The sequence below is a fragment of the Melanerpes formicivorus genome, unplaced genomic scaffold, assembly GCF_026170545.1.
Source record: "Melanerpes formicivorus ecotype bairdi unplaced genomic scaffold, bMelFor1.0.p_v2 SCAF_24, whole genome shotgun sequence".
NCBI classification, from domain to species: domain Eukaryota; kingdom Metazoa; phylum Chordata; class Aves; order Piciformes; family Picidae; genus Melanerpes; species Melanerpes formicivorus.
In genome coordinates this window covers 4058975-4070961 of record NW_027142376.1, presented here as the reverse complement: position 1 = coordinate 4070961, position 11987 = coordinate 4058975, and the positions used below count along the sequence as shown (strand labels likewise).

The 11987-nt window shown below is 56.7% G+C and overlaps 1 long non-coding RNA gene across 2 annotated transcripts; it reads left to right on the top strand.

Moving 5' to 3' along the window:
- Positions 1–3784: 3784 nt before the first annotated feature.
- Positions 3785–10765, top strand: LOC137448285 (uncharacterized). 2 transcript variants are annotated; one of them, XR_010989030.1, is made up of 8 exons: positions 3785–3955; positions 5697–5858; positions 5952–6030; positions 7036–7540; positions 8085–8258; positions 8503–8662; positions 10123–10528; positions 10568–10765. It is a non-coding gene; the product is annotated as an uncharacterized lncRNA (long non-coding RNA). The 2 variants fall into 2 exon arrangements; XR_010989031.1 differs by lacking the exon at positions 3785–3955 and adding an exon at positions 5250–5383.
- Positions 10766–11987: the final 1222 nt, after the last annotated feature.

The following is an 11987-nucleotide window of genomic DNA, read 5'->3' as shown; positions in this document are numbered from 1 at the left end:
AGGAGTCGTTGCTAAACAGATGCAGTTGAAGCTTTGTATCTTCCGTTCTCTCTACTAGTTATTCTAATCTTGCCCTGTTGGTTTAGCCCATCAGTTTTCATGTTCTCTTCATCTATTAGTAGCAGAAGAAAGGGCCCCTTGATTCCAGTATTTCTTGCTGTAGTTCAGAGGTAGAGTTGGCTTTCCCTCTGACCTTTTATACTTTTACTTTGTGTTAAGTGGAACCCAAAACTGAATAGGATACTTTGTGTAAAGCTTGAGCAGCCCTTAACTTTCGAATTATTATACCGCATGCACTACTGCTTTGCAACATTCACAGGACTGTGGTGGTGTCAGATAGTTCACTTGCATTTAGTTCCTCAGGGCCCAGGCCTTCCTTTGGGCTGATGGTCTTGGCCAAAGCTGCAATGTTCAGTCCTTGCTGTGAAAGGCAGGAGGTGCTGGCTGGGCAGTTTGCTTTATTTTGTGCCTTTTTGGGGGCGACTCAAAGGGAGTGGGGGGATTGTGGGTGGGCTGGTTCTGCCACGTGGGGCAGGGGGCTGCTGCAGCAGAGGAGCAGGTGAGCGAGGGCTGGGGGCCCCCCCCTAAAGTGCTGAAAATTCTCCGAGGGGACCACACTATCTTTAAAAGTGTAAGTACTGGGGTGAGGCGAGGCGGAGGCAAACCTCTGGTTTGCAGCTGGAGAGGGAGGGCTTGGAGTGACTGGTGCGTAAGAAAGCTTTGGAAACGACCCCTGTCTGCCCTCTCTGCTTCTAAAAGGCTTTTAGCATTGGAAAATAAAAGCCAGGTGGGGGCCCGGCTGCTGCCCACGCCCAGGGAGGTGCTCAGTGCTGCCACCCGGTGTGTAACGGCCGGCAGTGCAGCCGTGCCGCGGCGTGTGCCGCCCCGTGGGAGCTCAATGCTGCCACCCTGTGTGTAACGGCCGGCAGTGCAGCCGTGCCGCGGCGTGTGCCGCCCCGGGGGAGCTCAATGTTGCCATCCGGTGTGTAACGGCCGGCAGTGCTGGCGGAACGAACGTTTTTCTGACAGCTCTTGGAGGAACGTTTCTGTACAGGTGTTCCCCAGGGCTCCTCAGCTGCTCAGAACTCAACGTGTTGTCTTGGAGGGGAATAAAACCCATGGAACGCTGAGCGTGAGGTCACAACGCAGGCACCGCCCCCCCCCAGCGTGGCACCGCCCCCCCCAGCGTGGCACCGCCCCCCCAGCGTGGCACCGCCCCCCCCAGCGTGGCACCGCCCCCCCAGCGTGGCACCGCCCCCCCAGCGTGGCACCGCCCCCCCCAGCGTGGCACCGCCCCCCCCAGCGTGGCACCGCCCCCCCCCAGCGTGGCACCGCCCCCCCCAGCGTGGCACCGCCCCCCCCAGCGTGGCACCGCCCCCCCCAGCGTGGCACCGCCCCCCCCAGCGTGGCACCGCCCCCCCCAGCGTGGCACCGCCCCCCCCAGCGTGGCACCGCCCCCCCCCAGCGTGGCACCGCCCCCCCCAGCGTGGCACCGCCCCCCCCAGCGTGGCACCGCCCCCCCCAGCGTGGCACCGCCCCCCCCAGCGTGGCACCGCCCCCCCCAGCGTGGCACCGCCCCCCCCAGCGTGGCACCGCCCCCCCCAGCGTGGCACCGCCCCCCCCAGCGTGGCACCGCCCCCCCCAGCGTGGCACCGCCCCCCCCCCAGCGTGGCACCGCCCCCCCCCAGCGTGGCACCGCCCCCCCCAGCGTGGCACCGCCCCCCCCAGCGTGGCACCGCCCCCCCCAGCGTGGCACCGCCCCCCCAGCGTGGCACCGCCCCCCCCAGCGTGGCACCGCCCCCCCCAGCGTGGCACCGCCCCCCCCCCCAGCGTGGCACCGCCCCCCCCCCAGCGTGGCACCGCCCCCCCCCCCCAGCGTGGCACCGCCCCCCCCAGCGTGGCACCGCCCTCAACAACATGGCGCCCGATGCTTAAAGTGGCTCAGTGCAGGGTTGTGGCTGGTAGAGGTTGGAGCTCTTCTGCTGTGTCCCAGGTCAGTGCCAGTCTCTGCTGCTTTGGGGGGTTTCTCTATAGCAGCCGCTGGAGCTGCGCGGGGCTTGGGGGGGTGGCCACCGGCGGGGCAGCGCGGGGCTTTGGGGGGGGGGGGGAGGGGGGCGTGTCCGGGCTTGGCCGGCGGGGCTCTGCGGGGGTGGCGGCTGCTGCCTCAACCGTACCCAGAGGCCCCGTGGGAGCTCAATGCTGCCACCCTGTGTGTAATGGCCGGCAGTGCAGCCGTGCCGCGGCGTGTGCCGCCCCGGGGGAGCTCAATGCTGCCACCCGGTGTGTAATGGCCGGCAGTGCAGCCGTGCCGCGGCGTATACCGCCCCGTGGGAGGTCAGTGCTCAACCCTGTGTGTAATGGCCGGCAGTGCAGCCGTGCCGCGGCGTATACCGCCCCGTGGGAGGTCAGTGCTCAACCCGGTGTGTAATGGCCGGCAGTGCAGCCGTGCCGCGGCGTGTGCCGCCCTGGGTGAGCTAATTTCTGCAGCCTAACTGCGCTGAATGCTCGAAAATTCTTAGGGGAAGAGCGGAGGGCGGAGAGCTTGACTCGAGCGTCGCTATGGATCCGGCGCCTGCGCCCTAGCCCGGCTCTGCTCGCGCCAGGGGGGCAGCGTCCCGGTGGTCGCTATGGATCCGGCGCCTGCGCCGCAGCGGGTCCGGTCCCGGTGTCGCTGCCGGCCCGGGACTCCCAGGTGTGTTCCTTCCGGCGTCTGAAGGTGGTCTGGGGCCATCGGCAGGGCTTTTGGGGGTGACGGAGGAGGTCTTGGGGACACCTAAAAGGGTCTGGGGATACGTAAAGTTCTCGTGGGGCCATCGGAAAGGGTCAAGGGTCGTGGGGAGGCAGCTGGGCACCTCCGACGGACCCTTTGGGAGGTCTCTGCTGTGCTGCAAACAGCGTTGATAATGACTTAGAGAAAGACACACAAGAGACTCAGTAAGTCTCTTGTATCGTGCTTCTATTCTGGCGCCTGACACAGGTAGGATCATTTCAAAAGAGCTGTGTGTCTTCAGAGAGGTTTGGGCAAACTTTTATACAAAAAGTTATCTGTCTATAATGACAGAGGTCCAGATGCTGCCTATCTATACAAAGCTTATCTCTCTAAAAGAGCAGAAGTACACATATCATGCAGGTGTCCTTTGTCTTATCCAAAAGAGCATCTTGTCCAAGACTAACAGAAGTGAATCACTGACAAATCCTGTTATTCCTTCTCTATCCAAAGGCTGTCTGCCAACCCCTCTCCCCCTCCCTGCGTCCCAGCATTTCAGCTAACAAGCGGAAAATTCTTATCAACTCTGTGGTTCTGTTAATGAGACTTTTCTGTTCATCAGTTCCCCCCTTTCTCACAGCCAACAGTATATTCCTATACTATATTTTCTTAAGGCAAACTTTGGACCCAGGCTTTCTGAGCTATCTTTCCCATGCTGACACTTGTGGAAGGTACTCTCAGATGTAGTCACCCAGTCTGATGCCCCCCAAGTCCAATTCATTGAGGCTTCCCCAAATAAAGGGGTCCTCATTTGGCCTCGAGGAAGTTCAGTGCATATCCAACAGTTAGAGAGATTAGTTTGCAAAGCCAATTCTTGCCTAACGTGTAAGTACATATTGCCTTCCCATCCCTCAATTTCCTTGCTGTGCTGCAAAGATTTTGATAGGAATTTCTAGGTATTAACTACAGCCAGGGCAATCCTTCAAGTGCCCTAGGAATGCAGTGAAAACCTTTTGGGAATTGTTCCTGCTCTGGTACTCCTCAAGCTATGAGGAGCTCTTCAGGGCAGCTCCAAGGTTAGGTTTGGATTCTCCTGGAGTCTCACACAGAACGAGTCTCACGATTCCAGTGGTCTAATTTCATAGCTGCATTTTCTTCTCTCTGCCTAGGTGACAGGACGACCTCACTAATCAAGAGAGATAGCCTGAGCTCTGCAGGAACCTTGAACCCAAGCAGCCAGTGCCTTCTGTGAGTACAAGCTGTCCTTGCTCAACGTGGAAGTAGTTGAGAGCTGAAGCCAGACCACGCCATAATTCCCTCAGCTTCCTCTTCTGCAGATTAAACAGTCCCAGTTCCTTCAGCCACTCCTCCTAAGGCTTGTTATCCAGACCCCTCACCAGCTTTGTGGCCCTTCTCTGGACTCACTCTCTCACAAGGGGTGTCCTGGGGAACACCACTCGTGCCCGGCCGGCCACCGGCTGGGTTTAACTCTGTTCCCCACCGCTCTTGGGGCCCAGCCATCCATCCTGTTCTGCTGTCCAGCAGTCCCTTTGAAAAACAATCCATCTGAAAAAAGAAGTAGCAGAGAAGGAAAGCTGAAGCTGCAAGGATTGCAGTCCCCTCAGTTCTGGTTGTAGCCAGGTGGGGGTTGGTCTCTTCTCCCAGGCAAGCAGCACCAGAACAAGAGGACACAGTCTCAAGCTGTGCCAGGGGAGGTTTAGGCTGAATGTTAGGAAGTGGTTTACAGCTTGGCCAAAGACTCTTCTGATCCCTGTCTTCTGGTCGTGACCAGCAGCGTGCACGGGTGGCCAAGAAGGCCACTGGCAACCTGGCCAATATCGGGAACAGTGTGGCCAGCAGGAGCAGGGAGGTCATTCTGCCCCTGCACTTGGCACTGGTTAGGGCACACCTTGAGTCCCGTGTCCAGTTCTGGGCCCCTCCGTTTAAGCAAGACGTTGAGTTGCTGGAAGGAGTCCGGAGAAGGGCAACAAAGCTGGGGAGGGGTTTGGAGCACAGGCCTGTGAGGAGAGGCTGAGGGAGCTGGGGTTGCTTAGCCTGGAGAAGAGGAGGCTCAGGGGAGACCTTCTTGCTCTCTGCAACTCCCTGAAGGGAGGTTGTAGCCAGGTGGGGGTTGGTCTCTTCTTCCAGGCAAGCAGCACCAGAACAAGAGGACACAGTCTCAAGCTGTGGCAGGGGAGGTTTAGGCTAGAGGTTAGGAAGAGGTTCTGCACAGAGAGAGTGATTGCCCATTGGAATGGGCTGCCCAGGGAGGTGGTGGAGTCACCATCTTTGGAGGTGTTCATGAGGAGACTGGATAGGGTGCTTGGTTGCATGGTTTAGTTGATTAGGTGGTGTTGGATGATAGGTTGGACACGATGATCTTGAAGGTCTCTTCCAACCTGGTCCGGTCCATTCCATTCCAACACCATCTAATCAACTAAACCATGGCACTGAGTGCCTCATCCAGTCTCTTTCTAAACACTTCCAGTGATGGTGACTCCACCACCTCCCTGGGCAGCACATTCCAAAGGCCAATCTCTCTTTCAACCTGCTCTATTCTATTCTATGAAGACCTTCTTCCTAACATCCAGGTTTAATTGGTGAGAGCAACAGACTTGGTTGCTGCCACCCGCTGCTAAGGGGTCTGAGTGGCCCCCAAATGGGGTTTGGAGGCAGGTAAAGGTTTCTTTTGGCATGTGAAGGGGTTTTGTGGGCATCTAGAAGGGGTGTGGAGCCCCCTGAAAGGGTCTGGGATAGTGTCAGGGGGTTCTGGGCTGGTCTACCAGCGGGTCTGGGGACATTAGAAGCGTCTGGGGGTACCTAAAATGGAGCTGGGCGTATCAGATGGGGGGTTTGGGTGCATCCAAAGGGGTTTTGTGGGCATCTAAGTTGGGGAGTCTGGGGGGGTCCTGAAGGAGTTGGGGGGTTCTCCTCAAGCTATGAGCAGACACACAGACAGTTGTTAACGGACTTTCTTTGATCATTCCAGGACTGGTGTGCTGGGACTGGCAGGATCTTCCTGAGCTGTCCACGTACAGTTTCTGTCGACACTCTTCAGCTCGTACATCCGGTTTGCTGACAGAGGGTGTGGGGTTTGTGGGGCCCGGCAGCGAGACTTTTCCAAAGAGGAGCTCTTCAGGGCAGCTCCAAGGTTAGGTTTGGATTCTCCTGGAGTCGCACACAGAACGAGTCTCACGATTCCAGTGGTCTCATTTCATAGCTGCATTTTCTTCTCTCTGCCTAGGTGACAGGACGACCTCACTAATGAAGAGAGATAGCCTGAGCTCTGCAGGAACCTTGAACCCAAGCAGCCAGTGCCTTCTGTGAGTACAAGCTGTCCTTGCTCAACGTGGAAGTAGTTGAGAGCTGAAGCCAGACCATACCTTAATTCCCTCAGCTTCCTCTTCTGCAGATTAAACAGTCCCAGTTCCTTCAGCCACTCCTCCTAAGGCTTGTTATCCAGACCCCTCACCAGCTTTGTGGCCCTTCTCTGGACTCACTCTCTCACAAGGGGTGTCCTGGGGAACACCACTTGTGCCCGGCCGGCCACCGGCTGGGTTTAACTCTGTTCCCCACCGCTCTTGGGGCCCAGCCATCCATCCTGTTCTGCTGTCCAGCAGTCCCTTTGAAAAAAAATCCATCTGAAAAAAGAAGTAGCAGAGAAGGAAAGCTGAAGCTGCAAGGATTGCAGTCCCCTCAGTTCTGGTTGTAGCCAGGTGGGGGTTGGTCTCTTCTCCCAGGCAAGCAGCACCAGAACAAGAGGACACAGTCTCAAGCTGTGCCAGGGGAGGTTTAGGCTGGATGTTAGGAAGAAGGTCTTCATAGAATAGAATAGAGCAGGTTGAAAGAGAGATTGGCCTTTGGAATGTGCTGCTCAGGGAGGTGGTGCCCAGGGAGTCACCATCACTGGAAGTGTTTAGAAAGAGACTGGATGAGGCACTCAGTGCCGTGGTTTAGTTGATTAGATGGTGTTGGAATGGGATGGAACGGAATAGAATAGAATAGACCAGACCGAGTTGGAAGAGACCTTCAAGATCATCGTGTCCAACCTATCATCCAACACCACCTAATCAACTAAACCAAGCAACCAGGCACCCTATCCAGTCTCCTCCTGAACACCTCCAAAGATGGTGACTCCACCACCACCCTGGGCAGCCCATTCCAATGGGCCATCACTCTCTCTGTGCAGAACCTCTTCCTAACCTCTAGCCTAAACCTCCCCTGGTGCAGCCTGAGACTGTGTCCTCTTGTTGGGCCTGGTGATGATCAAAGTTCTTTTCCAAGCTGCTTACTCCTGTTTGGTTTTATTCTCCTGCATGAATTGTCAGTTCAAAGCACTCGAGAGAAATGGTGTGATGGCTGTGCTGCCAAGCATCAGACTGGGGACCGAAAGACAACCTCCTGTGGATCGATGTACCGGGATATTCCAGGAACCTCTGTGCTGCCACAGACCTGGACTTAAACTCGTTCCAGATGCCGCGGTGTGTTCCGCATGACAATCGCACTCGGCACGTGAAGAGTGGCCAAGAGACTTCCCTTGTTTCCTTTGTGGAAGGCTTTTGTGTGTCCCCCGGCCCCGGGGGCCGTGTTCCTCTCGGGCAGGCTGCGGACGAGGCTGCCCTCGGCAGCAGGCGTGCCGCAAGCGGAGCGGCGAAGCTGTGTTCCTGGCAGTTCTCTCTCCGCCTGGATCAGGACGAAGGTGCCGGCCGACAAGGACTTGCACTGACACAGGGTCAGAGAGCTGAGAGCACCAAAGGGTTTAATTGGTGAGAGCAACAGACTTGGTTGCTGCCACCCGCTGCTAAGTGGCCCCCACGTGGGGTTTGGAGGCAGGTAAAGGTTTCTTTTGGCGTGTGAAGGGGTTTTGTGGGCATCTAGAAGGGGTGTGGAGCCCCCTGAAAGGGTCTGGGATAGTGTCAGGGGGTTCTGGGCTGGTCCACCAGCGGGTCTGGGGACATTGGAAGCATCTGGGGGTACCTAAAGTGGAGCTGGGTGTTTCAGATGGGGGGTTTGGGTGCAACCAAAGGGGTTTTGTGGGCATCTAAGTTGGAGAATCTGTGGGGGTCCTGAAGGAGTTGGGGGGTTCTCAGTGAGGTTTTGGAGTCTCTATGGAGTCCCTGTTGTATCTTGGGTCTGCTGTGGGATTGGTAGTGACTGGGTGCTCCGGTTTTGGTGGCTCCAGGGCAGCAGGTACCCACAGGGCTGTGCCTTGCTTTATGTTCCCCAGCTGTGGGCCAAGCAGGAGCCCCAGGGGAAGGGAATTTCAGCATGTGGCGGGTGATAGTGGAGGCGACTTCCTGACAAAATGGCTTTGGGGGTTTGGTTAGGTCTTGTTTTTATGGTTGACTCACTCTTGCTTTCTTTCCTTTTTTTTCAGGGAGCTTAACTGCTTTGCCTGAGGACCAGTTGCAGATTTGTATTCGGCCTCAGCCACAAGCCCTGACACGGAGCGGGGTGCTTTGGTGTCAGAATGTGGAGCTGTTGGAAACCCAATTGCTCACTGAAAAAAAGAAAAGGAATAATTTGTCATAAAAAAATCCCCACAGTTCCTGTAAGCTTTCGAGTTCCTACTTAATAATATAAAGCAGTTTGTGGTTTGGTTGGTTTGGTTTTTTTCTTGTTGTGCTGCAAAGATTTTGATAGGAATTTCTAGGTATTAACTACAGCCAGAGCAAGCCTCTACTTGCCCTGGGAACGCAGTGAAAACCTTTTGGGAATTGGTTCTGCTCTGTTACTCCTCAAGCTATGAGCAGACACACAGGCAGTTGTTAACAGAGTTTCTTTGTGCATTCCAGGTCCGGTGTGTTCAGACCGGCAGGATCTTCCTGGGCCATCCGATTACGGTTTCCGTTGACACTTTTCAGCCCTTACATCCGGTTTGCCGACAGAGGACGTTGGTTTGTGGGCCCTGGCAGCGACAGTTTTCCAAAGAGGAGCTCTAAGGCCAGCTGCAAGGTTAGGTTTGGATTCTCCTGGGGTGCCTGTGCTTGAAAGCCCCCCAGAGGCCGTGCAGAGTGGTGCTCGCAGTAGCTCTGTGCAAGTCTGCCGTGGGCTCAGGAGGCCAGTATCTAGAGAGAGGGAAGGACAGAGACACTTCTAAGACAGTTTTAAAGAAATAATTATGAGAAGAGGCAAATTAATTCTGGGGACTCATGTGATATATCTGTTCAAGAGAAAAAAAAATGAAGGAGGTTTCTGACCATAACCAGGCTGACAAAGCACAGTAATGTGGTTTCCTATGGGATTCAACTCCTCCTGCATTGCACAGGACACTTCAACAGCTGTCCTGACAAGCTCTAAGTAATGAACTTAATCCACCCTGTGCGAGCAATGGGGCAAAAGATTACAAAATCCATGTATGCAGTTGAGATGTGTTACGTTGGGACGCCCAGGATACAGCTCATCAAGCTCTCCTAGTGTTTAGACGCAAGATGGAAGAAGGAAGGGGGAAGACAGAGCAGAAGGTCTATTTAAATATGAAACTCCTAGGCTGAAAGAAAAGAAAAACATTTTAAAGAGCACTCAGTGAGACTCTGTCACCAGCATAGCTAATCACAGAATCACTGAGTGTTAGGGGTTGGAAGGGACCCCAAAATAGCATCCGGTCCAACCCCTGTGCCAGTGCAGGATCACCTGGGGCGGGTTTTGAATGTCTCCAGAGACTCCACTAACTCTCTGGGCAGCCTGCTCCAGGGCTCTGGCACACACAGTGAAAAGGTTTTCCCTTCTGTTCCTGTGGAACTTCCTCCTTTTATTCGTCGGACGCAGCGAAGCCGCTGGGTCGTGTTGCTGCGGCAAGGTGACCCACCCTGTAGTTCAGGGCCTGGGTCTGTGCCTTCATGGCAGCCTGTTCCCTTGGCACCCTGTCAGCTTAACAGCCCTGTGCTCGGGGTCTGTGTGACGAGTTGTGGAGCCCTCCATCCCCCTTCTGTCCCCAGCAGCAGCCCAAGGTCCCTGTAAGCAGGGCTGGGGAGGCTGCTTTAGGCAGCTAACAGGAACCAACCTTGCCTGGCCCTTAGGGGGCTGAGGTCAGTCCCTGGGCTCCTGAAGAGGTGGTGTTGCGCTGCTGCCAGGAGGGCCGGCCCGTAGGTGGGGCACGGGCCAGAGCCTGTGGCTCTCTGTGGGGCTTTTTGGGAGTGCTGCTGAGGCCTCACTCTGTCCTGTTGGCATCCTTTGTCAGGGTAGCCAGATCCTAGGCCTGATGTCTATCGTTAGCTCAATCGCAGAATTTGCTCGTCTGCTGTTCCTGTCCGTAAATTTTTGCCAGTGCTTCTGTAATAAAAAGGTTTTTATTTCTCCTGTAACTTGCAAGCTGGTGACCTCCTTAGGAGCACCACTGTGTTGTTCACAAAGTTCTTTGCTGTTGCAAAGCTGGGAGAAGTGTGAGGTTCAGCTGATGAAGTTTCTCTCTTTAGGGGTGTCTGCTCAGCCGTCCTCTTCCTGGATCTCGGAGCTTTGTCTCTCCCTGTTTGCGGTGCCCCGACAAGGACTTGTGCCGACACATCCTCGGGAAGCTGAAACCACCAAAGGGTTTAATGGGTGAGAGCAAAGCTCAGCTGTGTGCTGAAGCTGCAAACCTTGCCCAGAAGGCTGTCCCCGGCTCGGGGTGATAAAAAGAACAGGAGCGTAGCCGCTCGGCTGTCTTTCCTTCTGTGATGCCACAGGGGGGTGGGCGAGGATACAGCAGAGGAGCAGTGAGGGAGGGGTGAGGGCAGCCTCCCACAAAGGCTGCTTGCAGACCTGAAATGCCAAATGTTTGAAATGCCAGGACGTTCTTGGAGGGGAGGGAAAGCCCCGGGCAAGTGTAAGAGTGAGTGTGAGGTGTTCCAGCAGAGGAACAGCGGTGCTGCTTATTGTGAGGTGTTCCAGCAGAGGAACAGCGGTGCTGCTTATTGAGAGATTGCAGAAGGGCAGTGATTTGTGTGCAGAAAGGCCTTGACGTGACCCCCCTCTGTTCTGTAGAAAGGCTTCTAGAGGAGAAAAGCACATCCTGAGCAGAGCCACGGGGGGGTGTGGGGTGTGGTTTGAAGCAGAAATAGCAACTGTCTCTCAATTAAAACAGTGGATTGTCTTTCGTGTGTGTGTGTGGTGTGCTGTTTTTTCATTGACTGGAAAAAGCTCTGCAGGGAGACCAGCTGATCTGCTCCCGAGGCACAGCAGCACCGGACCTGCTGAGCGCTGGGGGCCTGTTAAGGAGGGTCTGCTGTCATCTGAAGTGGGCTTGGGGGTATGAAAGGGGAATTTGGGGGCATGTGAAGGGTTCTGGGAGCATCTAGAGGTGTCTGGGGACCTCTGGAGGGGCTCCTGGGTCATGTCTGGAGGGTCACGGAGGAGTGGGGGGGTCTGTGCCTCAGTGTGGTTTCGGGGTCTCTGTGTCAGGTCCCTACAGCGTGTGGGTTGCTGTGTGGCACTGCTGGAGTCTCGGTGTCCCTAGCGCCCCTGGCTCTTCTGCTCACTGCTCCCACCTTGTGGGCACGGCCAGGTACTGCTTGCTGTCGCCTGCTGCCAAGGGTGTGAGTGGCCTCTGCAGGGAGGCGCAGAGAGGTATTCTGGGGCGTCTAGAGGGGCTTTGTGGGCATCGAGAGGTGTCTGGCGGCCTCTGGAGGGTCTCCGGGGGGGTCTCTGGAGGGTCCTGAAGCAGCTGAGGGGGCGGGGAGTGGTGGTGTTGTGTTAGAGGTCTCGGGGGGGTTCCAGGGTTTGGGGTCCCGCAGGATTGGGGTGGTCTCACCCCGGTATTGGGTGTCCTGCAGTCCCAGGGTCCCCCAGCCACATCTCCCCCGGCATCTCAAGGCGAGCTGCGAGCACCTCAAGGGCCTTAGAGGGTGAGAAAGGAGGGCTGGGGGCATGTAGACGGAAGTGAGGGCACCAAGACGGCACCGTCCTCCCCGTGACAGCGCCTGCCCTTCCCAAGATGGCGCCGCCCTACCCGTGACAGCGCCTGCCCTTCCCAAGATGGCGTCGATCTCCCCGTGACAGCGCCTGCCCTTTCCAAGATGGCGTCGCCCTCCCCGTGACAGCGCCTGCCCTTCCCAAGATGGCGCCGCCCTCGCCCCGTCGGCTCCGACCTAGCCAGCGTAATCCTCGTCCCCTCTGCTTTCTCCGCTCCACATCAGCTCAGTGTGGACTCTGCTGCTCTCTGGAGTTGCTCTGTGCCTGCTGCAGGACTCTGCTATGGGTTTGAGGGTGGGCGGCAGCGAGGGGGGGGCCGAGAAACACCAGCGGCGGGGGGGGGGGGTGGGTGTCGATTTGCCGCGGTCGGGAGCAGTCTACTCCCAGTTCA